Genomic DNA, 23,286 nt, shown 5'->3' with positions numbered 1-23,286 from the left:
AACTAAGAGCGGTCGCTTGAGGCGCTGCTCGAATGGTCACTGGGGCAACTACTTTTCGCCCACTGTCCTCTGAAAAAGACAGATCTGGAGGGTCTTTTTCTTCAAAATAATAATGAGGAGGTGCAGAAGGGTAGGGATAAATACCTTCCTCCTTTGCCACTTTAGCTTTAGCTGGCAAATAAACCTGCTCTGTAACCTCTTCTGTTACTTCATTATACTCGCCTTCCTTCTCATCATCAGTGTGAAAAAGTTCCAAGGTGGAACAAACCACAACCCACACTTGTCCCATTGTTACCCTGATGCTTCCAAGCTCCCCTTCTTACTCACCACAGGGATTACTGTAAGAGTACTTGGGTGTCCTCCAGCTTGGTTCCATGTTCTCCAACCGTTGCTCCAGTGACCCTTTGACCTGGATTCAAGCCCCCACTTATGGGCACCACTTGCTGAGACCAGCTCGGTCAGGGAGACCCTAACCCAGCGGTGCTAGAGGAATTGAAGACACACACACACACACAAATATAGAGATGTAAAGTAGGAAATCAGGGATCTCACAGCTTTCAGAGCTGAGAGCCCTGAACAGAGATTTACCCTCATATTTATTAACAGCAAGCCAGTCATTAGCATTGTTTCCATTGATATTTGATTACCTAAAAGTATTCGTTATGGGAAACAAAGGGATGGGACAAAATAGAGGGGTAGATCTGGCTAGTTATCTGCAGCAGGAGCATGTCGTTAAGGCACAGATCGCTCATGCTATTGTTTGTGGTTTTAAGAATGCCTTTACGTGGTTTTCCACCCTGGGCAGGCCAGGTGTTCCTTGCCCTAATTCCGGTAAACCCACAACCTTCCAGCGTGGGCGTCATAGCCATCATGAACATATCACAGTGCTGCAGAGATTTTGTTTATGGCCAGTTTTGGGGGCCAGTTTATGGCCAGATTTTGGGGGGCCTGTTTCCAACAGGAATGAAGCTTTTGATGTTACATTAGAATTTGAGATGCCATTATGAACTCATGGCTTCAAAATATATAATAAAATATATGTAAATAGAAACAGATCTGTGTGTGTGTGTGTGTGTGTGTGCGTGTTCTATCTTTGTCCACCAAGATAACCTAGAAACAATTCTCCCTAATACCCTTGAGCATCCCTGCCATCCAGATAGTAGTTTCTAAATACCATTGTTTACTAAAAGGAATAGGGGTTCCTTAAAAAAAAATGACTAGTTCCAGGGCTGGTGTAGAGAAAATTCAAGTTCAATTAGAATGTCTTTTTGTGTGCTAGTAACTACGGAAGTGATCAAATAGTGACAGACACATGACAAAAAGGCATAGGAACTGGTTTAAAGGGTCCTCACTGAGCAAATTTTGGACAATTGAATGTCAAAATAAATAATGATAGATTAAAAGTCATGGTTTTTTTATATAAACACATAAATGAATATAAATGGGGTAAAGGAACACTCTGTCTAATAGTAAAATATTAAGTAGTAAATGTAGATAAATGATGGAATTAGAAAAAAATATTGAAACACCCACCATAGTAATAAATGTTTCAGCCAAGAATCATCAATCAAATTAGTGAGTGAAAATATGCTGATGAGAAACAAAGTTTTACTTAATCTCAAAGTATCACCCTATAAGATACTTATTAATTACAAAATGAAAAATAGTAACTTTATCATGGACAAACTTTCAGACACCACCATAACCAAATAATAAAAGTCAGCGTTGTTAGTGATAGGACACATGTCGTGTACTTCCAGCCATGATGTACCTAGAAGACACATATTTTCTGTTATTCCTGCCGAAAGTGAAAATGTGAATCTATACTTGGAGAAACATCAGACAAACCTAAATTGAGGGATAGTCTACAAAATATTAAGGTTATTAAAGACTGAGACATTGTTCTAGAATAAAGGAGACCTGACAACTAAATCCAATATATAATCTTGAATTGGATCCTGGGCAAGGAAAAAATTATATTTCTATAAAAGACATTAGTGAGACAGTTTGTTACATTTGAATAAGGGCTATAGATTAGATAATATTGTATCAGTATTAATTTTCTGATTTGGTAATTCCACTGTGGTTATGTCTGAGAATGTCCTTGACTTTGTGATACATACACTGACATATTTAGGGGTAAAGCAGCAATATGTCTGCTAAGGGAGGGTAGCTGGGGAGGCAATGATAGCACAGATGTAGTAAAATGTTTACATTTGGGGAATCTGGGTGAAGGATATGCAGAAATTCTTTGTACTATTTTTGTAACTTCTAAGTCTGAAGTTATTTCTAGATATAAAAATATAATTTTAAGATATGTAGAAATCAAAATATCATAATTTACTGTCAAAAGCAAGGTTAAAATTCCACTTTAGGAATTTTGCTAAATTATAAGTAAATTGAAATATGTTATGGGCCAGGCATGGTGGCTCACGCTTGTAATCCAGGCACTTTGGGAGGCCAAGGCTGGTGGATCACTTGAGGTCAGGAGTTGGAGACCAGTCTGGCCAACATGGTGAAACCCCGTGTCTACTAAAAATACAAAAATTAGCCCAGTGTGGTGGCATATGCCTGTAAGCCCAGCTACTAGGGAGGCTGAGGCAGGAGAATTGCTTGAACCCAGAAGGTGGAAGTTGCAGTGAATCGAGATCATGCCACTGCACTCCAGCCCAGGTGACAGAGTGAGACTCTGTCTCAAAAAAAAAGAAAAGAAAAAAAAGAAAGATATGTATATCTGATTTTCAGGTGTTTTAAAACTCTAGTTTGTCCACTTATTTGTTAATTCATCAAAATGGTGTGAGCTGTGCTAAATGGTAGGTGCTGCACTTAAAGATATAATCAAGATAGAAAAATCTCTTAGCACTCATAGATCTTACATTTATAAAGCAATGACGTGTTATGGGAGACAAAAACAACAAATGTAATGATTACTATGAGGTATATTGTTATGAGTAAAGTAAAATAAGATGGTGTGATAGTGACAGTAACAGAGGTGTATGTGTGGAGTTGGTCAGGAAAGATCTTTCTGAGAGAGTAGCATTTGTTATACTTGAATAATGAGAAAGAGCCAATAACTTGAACCACCAGGAGAAAACCTCATAAAGGAATGTCTTAAATTTATAATAGAGGTAAAGTTGAACACCACATTAGCAACTATTTGGTCTACAGGAATAATATGAAGCTTAATGCCAGCTAGAAAATTGCTTCATAAGTTACTGAAACATAAGAGACATGGAATATCATTGGAAATAAAATTAATATTTATGGGATCTTATATTGTGCAAATCACTGAAATTCCCTAGCTCTCAATTGTATCTGCAATAAAGGCTATGAGTAGATAATATTTATAATTTTATAATCTTATAAATTCTCACTATGCTTGATTTTACAATATAATTACATAAGTATACATATATATAAAAGAAAATTAAAGTAGATAATAAAGAATAAATGATGTTTTACAGTCTGCCATTGTTCGTTATCTGTACTCTCTGGGCTAGACCATACTTTGACTTTTAACAACAGAAAGGGGATAGTTCCAGGACACCAAGAAACAGAAATTTGTCAGGGAGTTTTACAAACTCCTATTAAATTCAATATTCAAACAGTACTTCAAACTTCAACAACACTTTTCCCGTTTCACTTTTTCATTTTCATTTTAATTTTTATTTTTTTGAAGACAGGGTCTGGCTCTGTGACCCAGGCTGGAATGCAGTGGCTTGATCTCGGCTCATTGCAACCTCTGCTTTCCGAGCTCAAGCAATCCTCCCACCTCAGCCTTCCAAGTAGCTGGGACTAGAGGCACATGCCACAGCACCCAGCTAATTTTTTAATATTTTTTGTAGAGATGGGATTTCACCATGTTGCCCAGGCTGGCCTTGAACTCCTGAGCTCAAACTATCTGCCTGTCTGGGCCTCCCAAAGTGCTGTGGTTACAGATATGAACCACTGCACCCAGCCCCTTTTCACTCTTAATTGATAACTTTATATCTTATTTCACTGAAAAAAATATATAATCAGATTTGACTCTCTCTAGTCTTCTAACAGCAAATGTACCAACTTATTCACATCTGTCCCAGTATTTTCTGCGTTAAGTCCTGTTACAGTGAATGCATTTTCCCTGCTTCTATCTAAGGTGAAACCATCTATGTATGCACTGAATTCCATGCTGCTGCAGCTATTATTCTCCCTCTCTTTCTTACATCGTTAATTATTCCTTCCAGCCTAGATATTCCTATCAGTACATACAAAACAGCGGCTAGCACAGAGCAAGTGTTAGTTAACCTAACAATAATAATAACCCATCAATTCCCATGGCTTTAGAAATCATCAATATTCTGATACATCTAACATTGTATCTTAGCACAGGACTTCTGTACTTTTGAATCATATATCCAAATCCACTAAACATTTCCAATTGGATGTGCAATAGCTACCAAAAAAACAAAAAACAAAAAACTTAAAATGTCCAAAATTGAATCTTGGTTTTTGCTCTCCAACCAGCTCCTTTTGTAATTTCCCTCATCTCAGTAAATCACACCTCCATTCTTCTAGTTGCTTTGGTCAAAAATTTTGAAGTCATTTTTGACTTTTCTGTTATTCTCTCATATTCCACATCCAAATCATCAGCATCTCTTCTTGTGAGTTCCTCTTTGAAACTTAATGAAACTTACCACAATGCTATAAAGTCATGTGCAAATAATTCAGTTTAAAAATGTGCATGATGTTATTGGAACGTAAATGAAATGGCAGAGAGCAGCCTTCAATTAGCAGGTTGGAGGCTCTAGGGTCCTGCCGCAATCCAATCCATCTTTGTCTTTACTGTGGCTTGATACTACCTGTTGATAGTTTTCTATTTCAGTTTAGATATCCATGGGGACCATTCTGGAATCTCAGTTTATGGGGAACTTTCAAGGACAGTAGCAGCAGTTACAGTAATCTCTTGTTGCCTGTTTTATTGATCTTATACCAACAGAATAGGCCAAGAGACTTTGGCATTTAGAGACTCACCCTTTGCCTCTTCACTTCTCAAAGCTGATTACTATTTGTCTGTCTTGGTTCACTCCTTTCTCCATGTTTCCCCAATTTCTCTAAAAGATAACTTTATTCTACTCCTTTTGAGAACAGAGGGCTTATGCAGAGGCTGGGAGGCAGTTATCAAACAATTTATATATCTGAAGTCCAATCACTTACTTCCACTCCTATTTCCCTGATCCTAGCTACTATCATCTTGTACCTTGATTGTTGCAGTACTTTTCTGATTGATGCTGTTGCTTTTCCTATTGCTTTCCTGTAAACTACTCTTAACACTGGAGTCATAGTGAGCTTAAGTCAGATCATGTGACTCTTCTGTTCAAAAGCCATTAATCTTTCCATCTCTTCAAGAGTAAAAGCCTAAGTCTTCACAGTGATCTGCCCCTCTGTCCCATTGCTGCTCCAACCTCACCTTCTTCACTCTCTACTTCAGAAACCTCTGAAGGACTCTTCTTCACAAGAGTATTTATACTCACTGATTACTCTACCTGAAATATACTTCTTTCAGATGTTTTTCCCTTACCTGCTTTTAGATTTATGTTCAGTACCACTTATCAGAGTTTTTCACTGGCCACCTGTTATATAATACTCCCTCCTACCAGTTGCTCTTATTCCCTATATTAGTTATTATTGAATAACAAATTACTCCAGACTCAGAAGTTTAAATCAATAAATATGTATTGTCTCTATTTCTGTGGATCAGGAATTTAGTAGTGACTTAGCTGAGTGATTCCGTTTAGGCCCTCTAGTCATGTTGTAAGCAAGAGGTCAGCTGAAGAAACGCCATCAGAAGTCATGAGTGGGGCTGAAAGATTCACTTCCAAGGTATCTCACTCACATGCCTGGAAAGTTGATGCTAGTTTTTGGCTGGAGGTCTCAGCTTTTCCCCATGTTGATCTTTCCATAGGACTGCACAAGTCTCTTCATGACATACGGGCTTCCACCAACATGAGTGATCTGAGGCTGGAGGAAAGGGAAAACTCAGTGTTTTTTATGACCTAGCCCTTATCATTTCTGCAAAACTCCATTGGTTACGTAGGTCATCTCTATTCAGTGTAGCAGAGGACTACACGAAGGCACGCATACCAACAGGCAACAATCACTGAGGACCATTTGAGAAGCTGACTTCCAAATTCTTCATATTCTACTTCATTTGTCTACATAGTTCTTAATTTCAACTAACCTATTATATATTTATTTTTAATTTGTGATTTATTTGCTTTTCCTCATTTGTCTCCTTTACGCCCAGCACCTAGAAATTTTTTATTTGAATTGAGTATTATCAATACCGCAATCAGGTTTTTGTTTGAAAATAGAAAATATCCATAGTTGGATAACTTTGTTAGGATAATTATACAGGGATTAAGTAATAGAAGAATGTTCATGCAGTCTACACCTGAAACTCTGTAGGAAATACTTTGCTACTCCTTCATCAGTGTAGAATATAGACCTAGAAATTACCAAAAATATAGTGTCATTGACTTTTACTTTCCTCCGTAGTCTATTCCCAAGCTCCTTCCAAAGAATATTCTCTTATGCTTTATTAACAAAGAGAAATGGATTTTTAAATCTTGTCAACCTTAGTAGGTCTCCCCCACCCCCATTAATAGGGTTATTTTGAGGATTAAATCAGTTTTATGAATATTAGGAGACTATCTCTGGGTGTCTATTATGTCTTCAACTTCTTTGAAGAAATTTGATTCAATTTTGGAATGTTAAGATTTTTAGTAGCTACTAGATGTTCATGTGATCCTAGCTGGTTTATCAGAATATCAGGTTGTAGGCACAGGCTTTTGATGTGGCCTGGCCTGAAATCCCTGTCCAATAAGGCCAATAGTAATAAACTGAACCAGTAAAATTTTCTGTCTTGGGACTGGGAGTCATGCTTCCTTAGGAGGATGCCTCAAATCTCTCTCAAGATTTCTGCATTGATTTTTTCAAAGAAATCTCCACTGATTCTGCTGTGTAGCTGCACCTCTGCCCTCCCCGTCACTGAACTGTATAACCTCTAAGCTTCATTTCAGCAATAAGTTCTTTGTTATTTAATGAGAATCAAAAGTTTAATGTGAGTTGGGTGTGGTGGCTCACATTACTCACATTGAGTTGGGTGGATTACACCTGTAATCCTAGCACTTTGGGAGGCCAAGGCAGGAGGATCACTTGAGCTGAAGAGTTCAAGACCAGTCTGGGCAACATAGTGAAATTTTGCCTCTATATATTTAAAAGAAAAAATTTGAGAAAAGTTTAATGTGGTTGAAAATCACCTGACTTCAAGATTTTAGTAAAGATAGTTTCCTGGTGAGAAATAGGTAGTTAAGAAAAAAATAAATATAAAAGAAAAATGGAATATATACCTGGAGGTAGCTTGCCTACTGTGGAGTGTCTATATAGTATTTTATGAATCTGCCTCTTCTCTAGAAGGTGAGCATCTTAAGGGCAGAAGCTAGGATTTACTCATGAGATTGCCTACATAGTGTTAGGGCTGACTCAGCATATCTCTTGGCAAGAGAATCTGGGAGCTTGGTGGGATGCAAATGAAATAGTACGGGCTTGGTTAGTTTTTCAGAATGAGTGGGAGCTGATAGGCTGGAATATAGTTCATTGATGCTAGTTTGAAATGCATGTTAATGTGCTGATTCACATCAAAGATAAGTTTGGCTTTATAAATAGTCTTTCTCTCTCCCAGCAAATAGGCTAGAAAAGATGATTCTCTGACAGGAATGATACTCAGGACTGGGACCTCCTAAATGAAGGGGCCTATTTAGTTAATTATGGGGCCAATCTGTGAATGTGTTGCTAGAGGCTTGGAAATGAACACTTTCCCTTGTACTAAAGGAGCAGTAGATGATGGTTTCAGCCAACTTCAGCTCTGTCTATGAAAAGCCCACACTTCCCTGGAAAAGCAGCCCAACTGTTAGGTCTCTTTAATAATTAGAGAAGTCACTTGTTGGTCAGAGTTGACAAAAAAAAGTAGGGAGCAAATAAGGGGTAATTTTTTTCATCTCTTTCATTAGAGAATGTTCGTGTATATATGCGTGTTCTGGGTTGAGTCAGAATCACGTTCTGAGTGAGGCATTGGGAGGGTTCTACTTCAAGAACTCTGCAATTAGCTCACAGTTCATCATATGGCACTCTAGTTCTGTCTTCTGTTCAGAAACTTTTAAAAGAAATAATACAAACAAAAATTTCTACAAGACTTAATGTGTTCTAAAAAATTCTACATTTGGAACACATGATATCAATGCAAGGAATTAAACTGTTTTGTACAGTATCTAGTCATTTATTTCTTTTACTCAATATTTATGTCTTAGTCCATTTGGACTGCTATAAAAAAATGCCATGAACTGAGTAGGTTATAAGCAACAGAAATTTATTTCTCACAGTTTTGGAGGCAAGGAAGTCTGAGATCAAAGTGCCAGCAGATTCAATGTCTGATGAGGGTCTGCCGTCTAGTTCATAGGTGATTTCTTCTATGTCTTCATATGGTAGAAGTGCAAGGAAGCTCTTTGGAACCTCAAATATAAGTGCACAAATCCCACTCATGAGATCTTAACCCTCATGACCTTATCACTTCCCTAAAGACACTACTTCCAAATGCCATAATAGTGGTGATTAAGTTTCAACATACGATTTTGGGGGACACAAACCTTCAGGCCATAGCAACTTATTAGGTGTGATAAGAAGCTCTACTGGTCCTGTATCCAGTTCCCAATTTCTATCAATTTTGTTTGCTGAGGTCAAAAAATATGAGTGTTTGTATTCTGGTTATGTATTTATATAACCTCGGAGTGTTTATTTGTAAATTAGTACCTACTTCATAGGAATGTTGTAAAGAAATAAATGTGTTAATACATGTTAGATATTTAGATCAGTGGCTGCATACAATAAGTGATTTTTTAGTTAGCCAATTATCTCTTGAACCTGTCTGATCTTTGTTTTCCTTGTTTCCTTACCTTAATCTAGGATATTATCTTTTTTCTGGATTGCAGTTCTCTCCGCTAACCTCCTAGCCTCTAGTATTTCTCCTCTCAGATCGCTTTTCTACATAGCTACCAGAGTAATTTTTCTGAAATTCAAATATTACCATGTAACTCTCTTGGTTATATTCAAACTCCCCATCACGGCATGTTACAAGGCATCTCTCTCTCTAACCTTAATCTTCTGTCTGTTCTTCCCATTTTTCTCTTTCACAATACTGAAAGCATTTCAGTAACCCCATTATAACAGACTCTCTTTTGCTTCCATTATTCCAATATGTTCTTTTCCTTCTTGCTCAGCTGATGGACATCTTTCAGATTCCTTCTTAGGATTCCCCTTCTGTTGATAGTCTTCTGCAAGCTTCCTTAATCTGTGACTGAGCTAATTACTTATTCCTCTGTATTTTTTCTAATTATCAATTATATTTTTTTCTAGTTTCACATACAGTATTGTGGCTGCACATGGGAGTAGGATAGTTGTTTTAGTAAGTATCCAAGTAGGCGACTGCACACTCTTCACAGGTGGAGGGCAGTACTACTGCTTAGAAAAGCAGTTGTCTGAAATTAGAGGTCCAAACCTCACTTATATTAAAATAGCTGTGGTTCTGAGATGTGTAGTCTCTGAAAGGGGAACAATCATAGAAATATTTATTTATACCCTATGATGTTTAGAAGTGTGATTTAAAGTGGCTATTGTGAAGTATGGAATTTGAGAAGGTAAAGCTAGTAAAAAAGTGGAATAGGATTTTTTGTTTGACTGAGAATATTCAAGTAATAGAGACTTTTGGTTGCACTCCAATTCCATTTGTCTCATCTTTCTGAGTATATGTAATTAAAGTCCTATAAGAAGATGATTAGGAAAGATCATAGAAAAATATTTGAAGAAATGTTGGAGGGCATTTAAAAAATGTGATAGAAATTAAAAGCAAGCTCAACAAAATGCAAGTGGAAAAAAATTGTGGGACATCATAATCAAACTGCTCAAAGCCAGTGATGAAGAGAAAACCTTAAAAGTAAAAAGAGAGAAAAAGACATGTTATGTAATAAGGAACAGAAATGAGAGTGACAACAGATTTCACATGGGAAACAATGCATGTCAGAAAACAGTGGAGTGACATTTTTAAGGTACTGAAAGAACAAAAAACTATAAAGCAAGAATTCTAGAGCCAACACAAATATCTGTCAATAATGAAAAAGAAATGACTATTTCAGACATAAAAAGCTAAAGTACAACAGACAAGATCTGCAAAACAGACAAGATCAAAAGAAATCCTGATAGAAGTAAAATGAGAGCAGATAGAAATCTAGCTATGCAAAAGGTAGAAGACCACTGGAAATGTTAAATATGAGACTAAGTATAAAAACATTTGTCTTATTTTAAAAATGAATTTAAAAAATAATATACTATTTGAAACAATGATAATAACAATATAAGTTTGTAACACATGTAGAAGTAAAATGTGTAGTGATAGTACAAAGGCCAGAATAGTATACTGCTGTAAAATTCCTTTACTATGAAGATGTGGTGTAATATTAACTGAATGTTGACTATAATAATGTAAAGATCTATACTATAAACCCTAAATCAACTGCTAAAGTAACAAAAGAAAAATTTACATATAGCCAATGGTGTAGATAACATAGAATCATAAAATATTCAGTTAATCCAATATAAGGCAAAAGGGGGAAATAAAAAAGTATGGACAAATTGAAATCAAATAGCAAGATGGCAGCCTCTAAGCTAATACACAATAATCACATTAAATATAAATGGTCTAATCAGCCCAATTTAAAAGGCAAATATTGTCAGATTAATAAAAGTGAGACCCAATTATATACTGTCTGTGAGAAACTAACTTTAAATATAAAGACATATGTAGGTTAAAAGTAAAAGACTGGAGGGCAGTATATTGTGCCTACATCAATCTAAGAAAGCTAGAGTGGCTATATTAAAACCAGGCAAAGTAAATGCCATGTGCTATTTCTAGAGCTAAAGAAGGTCATTTCATAATGATAAGTCAATTCATACAGAGTACATAACAAAGCTAAATATTTATGCAACTAATGACAGGTATTTTTAAAATATGAAGCAAATATTGATATCACTGAAAAAATATACACAGCCACAATATTAATCAGAGATTACAACATCCTCGTCTCAATAATTGATAGAACAAGGAGAAGTAAAATAACAAAATAGAAGACTTGAAACAACACTACCCCCATCTTGACTTCACTGACATTTTTAGAAGTCTCCAATCAACAATATGGGCAAATGTTATTTACAAGTGCACACAGAACATTTACTGAAATAGACCATATTCTTCACTGCCTAAAAATGTCTCAAAGTATTCAAAAGGATTTAAATTATGTAAAGCATGGAATCTGACTGCAAGAGAATCACATTAGAAATCAGTAACAGAAAAGTATTTGGAAAATTTTCAAGGATTTGAAAACTAAGCAGGATCTTTTTAAATAACACATTGGCGAAAGAAGAGTTTATAAGGAAAATTAAAAAATATTTACACTTGACTGAAAACGAACACATGGCATATCATAATTTGTGTGATACAGCTAAGTCAGTGCTTTGAGGAAAATTTATTACATGAAACACATATTAGAAAAAAGAACTTTCATTTCAATGCCCTAAGCTTCTACCTTAAGAAACCAAAAAATAAGAGTTAGTTATGCCCTGCAAAAAAGTAATGGAAAAAAATCATAAGTGCAGAAATAAATAAAATAGAACTTAGGAAAACGGAGAAAATTTGTAGCTCAAAACCAAAATTTGATTAGAGAAAATCAATGACGTTGTCAAATCTCTAGCTACATTGATCAAATAAATAAAGATAAAAGGCACACATTACCAATATCAGGAAAGAGAGGATCATCTCTATAAATCTTATAGACTTTAAAAGAATATGGGGCTATTAAACAACTTTATGAATACACTTGATAATTAGATGAAATGGGAAATTTCCTTGAAAGACAAAAATTGCCAAAGTCCCTCAAGAGAACAGATAACCTGAATAGGCCTATGTTTTTTAAAAACACTGAATTTATATTTAGATATAATTACACAGACAAGACACAGACACACAAACACATGCACAAATAAATAAATGCCAAGCTCAGAAAATTTCACTGATGAATTCTACATTAAAGAAGGAAACAATAGCAATTTTACACAAATGTCTCAAGAAAACTAAAGAGGGAATATTTCTCAACTCATTCCATGAGTTCAGCCCTTCCCTAATACCAAAACTAGACAAAGGTATTACAATGAAAGAAAACTTCAGGCCGGGCGCGGTGGCTCAAGCCTGTAATCCCAGCACTTTGGGAGGCCGAGGCGGGCAGATCACGAGGTCAGGAGATCGAGACCATCCTGGCTAACACGGTGAAACCTGTCTCTACTAAAAAATACAAAAAACTAGCCGGGCGAGGTGGCGGGCGCCTGTAGTCCCAGCTACTCGGGAGGCTGAGGCAGGAGAATGGCGTGAACCCAGGAGGCGGAGCTTGCAGTGAGCCGAGATCCGGCCACTGCACTCCAGCCTGGGCGACAGAGCGAGACTCCGTCTCAAAAAAAAAAAAAAAAAAAAAGAAAGAAAACTTCAGACCAATATCTCACATTAACGTAGATTTAAAAATTAAAAATTTTAGCAAATGGAATATAACAATATATTGAAAAGTTTTTGCATCATAATTGAGAAAGGTTTATCCCGAGAAGGTATGATTGGTTTAGTATTTGAAAGTTAATCAATGTAATTTACCATATTAACATTTTAAAAATAAAAAATTGTATGATCATCAGAATAGATGTAGAAAATGCATTTGACAAATTCCAAATTCATTCCTGATAGAATTCTCAGTAATCTAGAAATAGAACATTTCTCAACCTAATAAAGGACATATATGTGCTCCCACTCAGACAGCACAGCATGTGGAAACTCACATCGGGAACTTTTGATCCAAATACTACCACAGAAACACACCAGGAAACCCAAAAGAATTCACAGGCTGTTTGAAAGAAGTGGCTTGTCACTGCAAACTCCATGAGACAGCCAAAACACTATGAGTACCCAAATAGTGAGAGGGGAAAGTCTACCTCCAAACACACATCCTCACTGGGGAACCTGAAAATCCAGATCACGGGAGAAGGATATAACCTTACCTAGAGATGAAATGAATTTAGAGAGCCAAGCGAAACATAAAAGTAGAAGAAGCTGCAAGAAGAACCCTGTAGGCCCTCCTGGTACCTAGGGAAGCCATTTCTGACTTTATCTCACAGGGGTCCTTGGGGAGGACCTGGACCCCTGCCAGTGGAATTGGGGAAAAACTACAGGGAAAAGGAAACTTCCAGTGAACTTTGTAATAATTTTGACTGAATGTAAATTTTTTAGGGCAGTATCCAGGGGTGGAGGGGCAGTGAATGGGAAGTGCAGCACAGAAGCCTTGGCAGGTGGGGAGGCCAAACCCTGAAAGCCCTGCTTGCTTTCTCTCAGTGAGGAGGCTTGTAGCCTGAGGCAAGATAGCAGCCCTGCTCACCAGCTGTGTGGCTGTAAGCTCAGTACTTTCGGTGGGGCACACTAGGAGTGAGACTGGCCTTGTTGACTATGTGGGAATTGGGTGAGGCCTGTCACTGTTTGCTTTCCCCCAGTTCCCTGGTGACCTGTATATGCAGCAGAGGCAACCATAATTCCCCTGGGAACATAACTCCATTGACCTGAGAACCACACCCCCATTCCCTACAGCAGCCATAGCAAGCCCCTCCCAAGGAGAGTCTGAGTTTAGGCTTACATATGCCTAAGCCTACCCCGACCTAATGGTCCTTCGGTATCTGCCCTCGTAGCCAAAGACAAAAGATATAATCTCTTGGGAGCTCTATGACCCCACCAATTGCCTAAGAAACCCAAGGACTTATCCAAGTGACCTTAGGACAAGCTTCTATCCCCTCTATACTACTGCAGCTGATGCTCTCAAAAGCACCACCTCCTGACTGGTGGCCAACCAACTCAAGCCATTACAGCAACTCATAAAAGAAAAATCGTGCTCCAAGAAAGGAGAAAACAACAGCTATTTCCACTGCCTGCCACATCCTGGCTAACCAGAGGTCCTGAGTCTGACCACATGACAACTTCACTGCTAGCAAAACCAGCATTTGAGAAAACTGGTGCACTAAATAAAACTACAGCCAAGGACCCTCAAAGAGTCCACGTCATTCCCCTGCTACCTCCACTGGAGCAGGTGCTGGTATTCATGATTGAGAGACGTGAAGGTGGATTACATCACAGACTCTTTGCAGACACTCCCCAGTACCAATCCAGAGCCTGGTAACTCTGCTGGGTGGCTAGACCTAGAAGGGCAATGACAATCACTGCAATCCAGTTCTCAGGAAGCCCCATCCCTAGGGAAAGGGGGAGAGCACATCAAGAGAGTACCCATGGCACAGCAGCACTTGAGCCCCAGATCTTTCCTTTGACATATAGTTAGTCAAATGAGAAGGAACCAGGAAAATAATTCTGGTAATATGACAAAGAAGGGTTCTTTAGCACCCCCAAAAGATCACACTATGTCACCGCAATGGATACAAACCAAGAAGAAATCTCTGAATTGCCAGAAAAAAAGAATTCAGAAGCCCAGTTATTAAGCTACTCAAGGAGGCACAAGAGAGGGTGAAAACCAACTTAAAGAAATTTTGAAAAATGCAGGATATGGGCAAAAAGTCTCCAGAGAAAGACAGCATAAATAAAAAACAAGCACAACGTTGGGAAATGACACACATAGAGAAATACAAAACACACTGGAAACTTTCAACAGTAGAATCAAACAAGTAGAATATAGAACTTCAGAGTTCAAAAACAAGGCTTTTGAATTAATCCAATCCAACAAAGACAAAGAAAAGAGAATTTTAAAAAATGTACAAAACCTCCAGGAAGTTTGGGAACTATGTTAAACAACCAAACCTAAGAATAATTGATGTTCCCAAGGAAGATGAGAAATCTAAAAGTTTGGAACACATATTTGAGGGAGTAATTGAGAAAAACTTCCCTGGCCTTGTTAAGAGGTCTAGATACCCAAATACAAGAAGCTCAAAGAGCAACAGGGAAAATCATTGCAAAAAGATCATCACCTACGCACATAGTCATCAGGTTACCTAAAGTCAAGATGAAGGAAAGAATCTTAAGAGCTGTGAGACAAAAGCATCATGTAACCTATAAAGGAAAGCTTACCAGATTAACAGCAGATTTCTCAGCAGAAACCTTACAAGCTAGAAGGGATTGGGATCCTATATGCCAGGAATTTTGTATCCAGAGAAATTAAGCTTTACAAACGAAGGAAAGATGAAGTCTTTTCCAGACAAAGCTGAAAGAATTTGCCACTATCAAGACAGCACTACAAGAACTGCTAAAAGGAGCTCTAAATCTTGAAACAAAACCTTGAAATACACCAAAATTGAACCTCCTCAAAGCATACATCTCACAGGACCCATGAAACAGTAACACAATGAAAAACAAAAAACAAACAAAAAAAAGCAAGGTATTCAGGCAACAACTCACATGATGAATAGAATAGTACCTCATGATCTCAATACTGATGTTGAATGTAAATAGCCTGAATGCTCCACCTAAAAGATACATAATGGCAGAATGGATAAGAATTCACCAATCAAGTATCTGCTGTCTTCAAGAGACTCACCTAACACATAAGAACTCACATAAACTTAAGATAAAGGGGTGGAAAAAGATATTTCATGCAAACTTTTCACCAAAAGCGAGCAGGAGTAGCTATTCTTATATCAGACAAAATGGAGTTTTTAACAACCATTAAAAAAGACAAAGAGGGACATTGTATAATGATAAGAGGACTAGTCCAACAGGAAAGTATTACAATTCAAAATATGTATGGACCTAACACTGGAGCTCCCATATTTATAAAACAATTGCTACTAGACCTAAGAAATGAGATAGATGCCAACATGATAATAGTGGGGGACTTCAGTACAGTAACTATACTCTAGAACAAATAGACATAACAGATATTTACAGAACATTCTTCCCAACAACTGCAGAATACACATTCTTTGCATGAGCATGTGGAGCATTCTCCAAGATAGACCACATGATAGACCACAACCAGTCTCAGTGTTTAAGAAAATCAGAATTATAGCAAGTACTCTCCCAGGCCACAGTTCAGTCACTAGACCTAGAGGAGATGGATAAATTCCTGGAAACGTACAACCCTCCTAGATTGAACCAGGAAGAAAGGTCATATTAAGGTAATAAAAGCCATCAGTGACAAACCCACAGCCAACATTATACCAACTGAAGAAAAGTTGAAATCATTCCCACTGAGAACTGGAAGAAAATAAGCATGCCCACTTTCAGCACTTCTAGTCAACATAATAAATGAACTCAGTAAAGTTTCAGGATACAAAACCAATGTCTGCAAATCAGTAGCACTGCTATACACCAGCAGCAACCAAGCTGAGAACTAAATCAAAAACTCAACCCCTTTTACAATAGCTGCAAAAAAATAAAATACTTAGGAACATACCTAACCAAGGAGTTGAATGACCTCTACCGGGAAAAGTACAAACACTGCTGAAAGAAATCATAGACAACACAAACAAATGGAAATGCATCCCATGCTCGTGAATGAGTAAAATCAGTATTGCGAAAATGACCTTACTGCCAAAAGCAGTCTGCAAATTCAATGCCATTTCCATCAAAATACCATCATCATTCTTCACAGAACTAGAAAAAACAATTCTAAAATTCATGTGGAACCAAAAAAGAGCCTGTATAGCCAAAGCAAGACTAAGCAAAAAGAACAAATCTGGAAGCATCACATTGCCCAACTTCAAACAATACTATAAGGGTATATTCACTGAAACAGCATGGTACTTGTATAAAAATGGGCACACAGACCAGTGGAACAGAATAGAGAACCCAGAAATAAAGCCAAACACTTGGACTCAACTGATCATCTACAAAGCAAACAAAAACATAAAGTGGGATTTCGGGATTTCTCTGGACCTTCAATTTCTCTGTAAATCTAAAATTATTGAAAATAAAAGCATATTAATAAAATTTAGGTTGTTACCTATAAAGTAGAGAAGTATTAGAATTGTTTATTTAGACATACAAATCAAGAGAACAGAATTCAAATTCAAGAAATAGGTTGACTTATATGGTCAACCGATTTTCAACAAAGTTGTCAAGGCATTCAATGGGTCTTTTCAACAAATAGTGCTAGGTCAATTGATTGGGTATAAGCAATAAAATAAAATATATAAAGAAAGTCTTTCACACCATTTACAAAATTCACTCAAAATGGATCAGACACCAAAGTGTAAAAACTGAAATTATAAAACCTCTAAAATTGAAGACCATGAATTAGGCAAAGATTTATTAAGTAAAACACAAGAAGCATAAACTAGGTAAGACAAAAATTGATGTTACATTTTATCAAATTTAATAATTTGGGTTCTTCAAAACATTACAAAATTAAAAACCAATCTAAATATTGGAGAATATATTTGCAAAATATTTACAGATGCTCCTTCACTTGCAATTTAGTTATATCTCGATAAACTCATCATAAGTCAAGAATATTGTAAGTCAAAAGTGCATTTAATACCTTGGCAAACCCACTGTAACATCAAAAAATCTTAAGTCAAGCCATTATAAAGCTAGATGCTCTTTGAATTATAATAGGTTTATATCTTGATAAACCAATCATAAACTCAAAAAATCTTAAGCCAAAATCTTAAGTTGGAGACTGTCTGTATTCAATAAAGGAACTGTATCTAGAATATATAAGAAATTCTTACAACTTAACAATTAGAAGACCTCAAAATAATCAAGGCTGGGTGTGGTAGCTCTCGCCTATAATCCCAGCACTTTGGGAGGCTGAGGCAGGCAGATTGCTTGAGTTCTGCAGTTTGAGACCAGCTTGGGCAACATGGTAAAACCTCATCTTTACAAAAAATACAAAAAAAAAAAAAAAATAGCCAGGTGTGGTGGTGCATGTCTGTAGTCCTAGCTATTTCAGAGTCTGAGGCAGGAGGGTCACCTGAACTTGGGAGGTGGAGGTTTCAGTGAGCCAACATTGAGCCACTGCACCCCAGCCTGGGAGACAGGGTGAGACCTTGTCTCAAAAAAAAAAAAGTCCCTGAAAATTGAGCAAAAGATTTGAAAAGACACTTTAACAAGAAGACATGCATATAGAAAGTAAGCATAAGAACAGATGCTGGACATTATTGGTCATTAGGGACATGTAAAACAAAACCACAATGACATACCACTATATTTCCACTGAATATCTAACATTAACAAGACTGAATATACCAAGTGTTGGTGATGATGTAAAACAACTGAAATTCTTATATGCGAATATCAGTAATTTTAAATAGTCATTAAAGTTTGTAATTTTAAATAATCTATCTAAGTAGTCATTTTAAATAGCTTTCATTTTGAAAGTCCTTTTTTGAGGTGATATTCATGTAACATAAAATTAATGCTTTTAAAGTGTACATTTCAGTGGCATTTAGTACATTTACAATGTTGTGCAACCACCACCCCTATGTAGTTCCAAAACATTTTCATAACCCCGAAAGAAATTCTCAATACTTGTTATATTCCCTTTTTAAAATTATAGCTATCTTTGTGGGTATTCAGTAGCATCTCTTTGTGGTTTTAATTCTTCCTGACATTAAAACAAGTTAGACACACATCTACCATATCATCTAGCCATTGTAATGTTACACATTTACTTGAAAGAAATGAAAGCATTTGTGCTCACAAAGACTTGTACACAAATGTTCATGTTTTATTTGCAATAGCCCAAACCTGGAAACAACCCAAATGCCCATCAATCAATGAATAGGTAAACAAATTGTGGTATGGTTATATAATGGAACCACTGAGCAATATGGCTGAATTTCAAAAATGTCACTGAGTGAAAGAACTCAGAAAAAGCCAATTTATAATTTTAATAATGTAAAATTCTAGAAAAAGACAAACAATTCTATGGTGACAGAAACACCATGATTTGTTCCCTATGGATTTAGATTTGGAGATTAAGAGAGGAATGGATTACAAAGGGACAGGAGGTAGCTCTAAGGAGTGACGGGTATGTTCACTATTTTGATTGTGGTGATATTTTCACAGGTATATACAACAATCATCAGATTGTCCACTTTATACACAATTTTTTATACATGAATTATTCAAAAACAATTTTAAAAACTCCAGAATTTCTACATCAGAGGAGGGAAGAGAATGGAGAACTCAAGCCTTCTCTTATTCTGTCTTAGAAGTATGAAAGGTCATTCCTATTCACAGTTCATTGAGAAGAACTCATCATGTGTTCCCACCTAACAGCAATGGCACTGGTAGCATAGGAAGCGCATGGCCATTCAGTGAGCTATAAATACCTCAGTCACAGTTTTAGTAGAATCTAGACACCTCCAAGGTAATTATTGGGAGATACAAAAAATTCATATTAGTCAAGGAATGTATTTAAGTTACAACATCCTTGGAATATAATAAGAGATTCCCTCTAAATATTTAAGTGAGGTTAGATAAATTTTGTCCATAGATGTGCATCCTTCTTTTGTCACTGAGGGATAATTTCCCTTGAGTATCTTACGTTTCTGCATTTCTTGCAAGCAGAATAACTAACTTTTCTTTTTCTGGACTATCTCTTTAAAGATATTGGTATAGTCAATACACCTGGAAAGATAAGAGTATCCCACTCTAAAGCAAAGGTCAGCTATGCTCACTGTCCCTTATAAAAGATTTGGATTCTGTAAGCTCAGGTTTTATCTCCTGTAGTGTAACTCCCTGTATGTCCAGGCATCCATCTGGGCCAATTTCTGTGGCCTTTGTGGGACCTGGAGAAGGGGGAAATGTAAAATATGCTGGTACTCTGGCTATTGCTATTGCTATAACAGTCTGTCCTTTTACTCTACCCTAGTGTTGTGCTTTCTTTTGCCAGCATCTAGGAGACTGCTTTGGGCCAAATTATTACCTTAGAAGTAGGTTAGAATCTCAGACCTTTCATGATTCTTATATAATAAACACTGTTGATATATAACCAAAATGGTTGATAAGACCTCTAAAGGCTCATTCATTGAATAAGTATAAGTTACAGGCCTAATATATGTGAGATATGATTCCATGTATTAGAGAATAAGAAAGACAGACAGGCATGGCCTTTATACTAGGATTATTTACAGTCTAGTTGGAAGACATGCGTGGAAACAACGATAATACAGTGGCAGAACCATTGTAATAAAATGATAGATAAAATGCAATAAGACTCTAAGGAGTAAGAGGAGCCCATTCCACTGGCAGAAGTTTTACATTGAGGAGATAGTGTTTTAATTGAAATATGTAAGATAAATACAAGTTGCCCTGATGGTCAAAAAGAGAATACGAATTCTAGGCAAAATAAAAATCTTGAACAAAAGCCCGGAGGTATGGCCTGTTTAGGGAACTGCAAGTTGTTGAGCATGACTGAAGTTTTAAGTACGAGAGAGGACGAATGGAGAAAAGGGTGGCTTGAGAAATAGCGACAGAACTGTGAAAGTGTATTGTGGTGACTATAGTAAATAATAATGTATACTTGAAAATTGCGAAGACAGATTTTAAAAGTCCTCATCACAAAAAGTGATACGTATAAGAGGTGAGGGATTATGTTAATGAGCTTGATTTAATCATCTCACAAGGTATACATCGAAAAATCACATTGGACATTATAAATATGTATAAGTTTATTTTCCAATCAAAATAATAACAATGAAAATAAAGTTTTTTTTTCAATCCTGTAGACTACACAGAACTATTTAAGCGCACTTTGAAAAAAATAACAAAGATAAGCCTGGCATGGTGGCTCATGCCCGGAGGGTGGATTTTCTGAGTTCAGGAGTTCAAAACCAGCCTGGTCAACATGGTGAAACCCCGTCTCTACTATAAACACAACAAAATTAGCCGGGTGTGGTGGTGGGCACCTGATATCCCAGCTACTCTGGAGTCTGAGGCAGGAGAGTCACTTAAACCTGGGAGGCAGAGGTTGAAGTGAGCAGAGATGGCGCCACTGCACTCCAGCTTGGGTGACAGAGCAAGACTCTGTCTCAAAAAACAAACAAACACTCAAAAATAATTTGTGGTAATAAGACTCTCAAGAGGGTTTTAAGGAGCAAATCTTACTCTTTCTAGAATAATGATTTACTGAATTACTATGATCATCCTCCTTCGCATATAAGATCATTTATTGATGTTTAGAATAATTTTCTTCTCATAAATAAATAAGTTCTCTGTAATATTGCATATAGACTTAAAATGGATATTTAAGCCAGTTTTTAAATTGCAGTTACACAGCCAAGCTGCAATAGAGCTATATCCTTAAAAGTGAGTTTTGTTTATTAAACTCAAAGCTAATGAAAGACAAGATTTTATTAAACAATAATTATATTAATTATTTTGTACTAAAGAGGCATGATCTCTTCTATTTTTATGAAAATTTTTTCTTTTATGGAAGACTATTCAGTATAATTTTTATTTACACTTTTGGTGAAATACATTCGGACTCCTTCTTATATACTTCTGAAAAGACTTAAATTGAAATACAGTTGGCACTCTGTGTGAAAAGTGTATCATCTGTGTGTGTTACATAGGTTACCTTCAACTTGGTGGTTCCAAAACAGTATTTACATATTCCTTGAAGATGTGATGGACATCTTTTTCCTGAATAATAGGGTTTTCCTTGTGGTGAGACAGAGTTGAATATGGGAAACCGAAAGTATATATTTGTTAAAACATCCCTGGTATTTGCTCAGGCACTTTCCAAGTTTGTTGAGTGAGACACTGTCTTTTGTTGTTACTGGAATTTATAAAGGTAAGGCAGTTTTCATCCTATGTAGCTGCTCACCTTTTGTCTTTTTGTTGTTGTTGTTGTTGTTGTTACTCTGGAAAAACAAGTAAAGAAAAATGTCTATGAGCAGAGTAGGGAAAGGTACATCTTACAAAAGTGGATTGTAGGTAGCTATGTTAGAGTAAGGAAGATGATGTCATAGTAAAGTAGTTTCTTGCATTATAGTGTGAAATACCAAATGTCAAATAATGGCTCAACCTGGAGCTTTACTTACCTCTAATTAGAAAATAGCCAACCTACTGGATTTTAAAAATGCTACACAGGATTCCTGATAAGCAATATAGTTTTCTAAATATTTAGTAGTATACTGGTAGACAACTCATTCTACAATTACAGATAAAACTTAAGGTACAAATTCCACTAGGTGAGGGAGCACATATACTTAGTACACTGTATTGGAAATGCATTGTAAAATCAAATGTTGTTGATAGAGATTTTTGAAAAGGTTAAATCACCTGAGTACCAGATGTATGAAGGGAAAAAGGATTTGGAAGATGAAATGAAGAGTAGTGATTCCAAAGACAAATGAAATTAAATTAGCTAATACTTACTGAGTGCCTATTGTATATCAGGCATCTGAGTTCTTTGAATGGGCTGTCTCTTAACCCACCCCAACAACCTTATGAGACAGGTACTATTATTATGCCACATTTTAGAGATGTGGCAACTGAAGCACAGACAGATTAAGTCACTTTCTCAAGGTGATATAGTTGGTAAGTTGTTGAGATTCTGATTCAGACTATCTGACACTAATGCTACACTCTTAACCGTCATACTATACTTCATTGTATCACAATGCTGTGCAATAGTATGTGGATTACAACTACCTGCATTGCACGGAGGGGTTGGCCCAGCAAGCCACAGTCAATTTACCACAGAAGTGGTAGGGTAAATAACTGTGTGTGTGTATGGTGTAATGTGAGATGATAGGAAATTTCTAATTTCTCTTTTTTTTTTTTTTAAACCAATTTCCTTTATCTACTACCACTGTAAAAAAAAAATAAGAATTCAATAAATGTTTGAATGAACCCACAACTTAAGCATCAGTTTGTAGTTTTGGGTCATAAACATAGACATTGTCAACATGCTCACTAAATTTTTTTATTTCCCCATGACCAGTACCTTAAGCTAGTAGTCTTACATGTCTCATAGAGAGAAGAAGGGAGGGAAGCCTGGTGGAAAAGCTCTGAATAGATGAGAGAGGGCACCTCACAAAGGGAGAGATTCTTTTATTCCATATTTTCTCATTTTCTCTTTCATTAGGGACAAAAACAGTCAGGTTATTAATAATTTGAGTTTTCATCTTTTCTATTCCTAAATTTTCCTTTTCTCTACCATG

The sequence above is a fragment of the Trachypithecus francoisi genome, unplaced genomic scaffold (assembly GCF_009764315.1).
Source record: "Trachypithecus francoisi isolate TF-2019V2 unplaced genomic scaffold, Tfra_2.0 Lachesis_group2, whole genome shotgun sequence".
In the NCBI taxonomy this organism is placed as follows: domain Eukaryota; kingdom Metazoa; phylum Chordata; class Mammalia; order Primates; family Cercopithecidae; genus Trachypithecus; species Trachypithecus francoisi.
The sequence above is the reverse complement of the archived record's forward strand: the minus strand, read 5'-3'. Positions refer to the sequence as shown.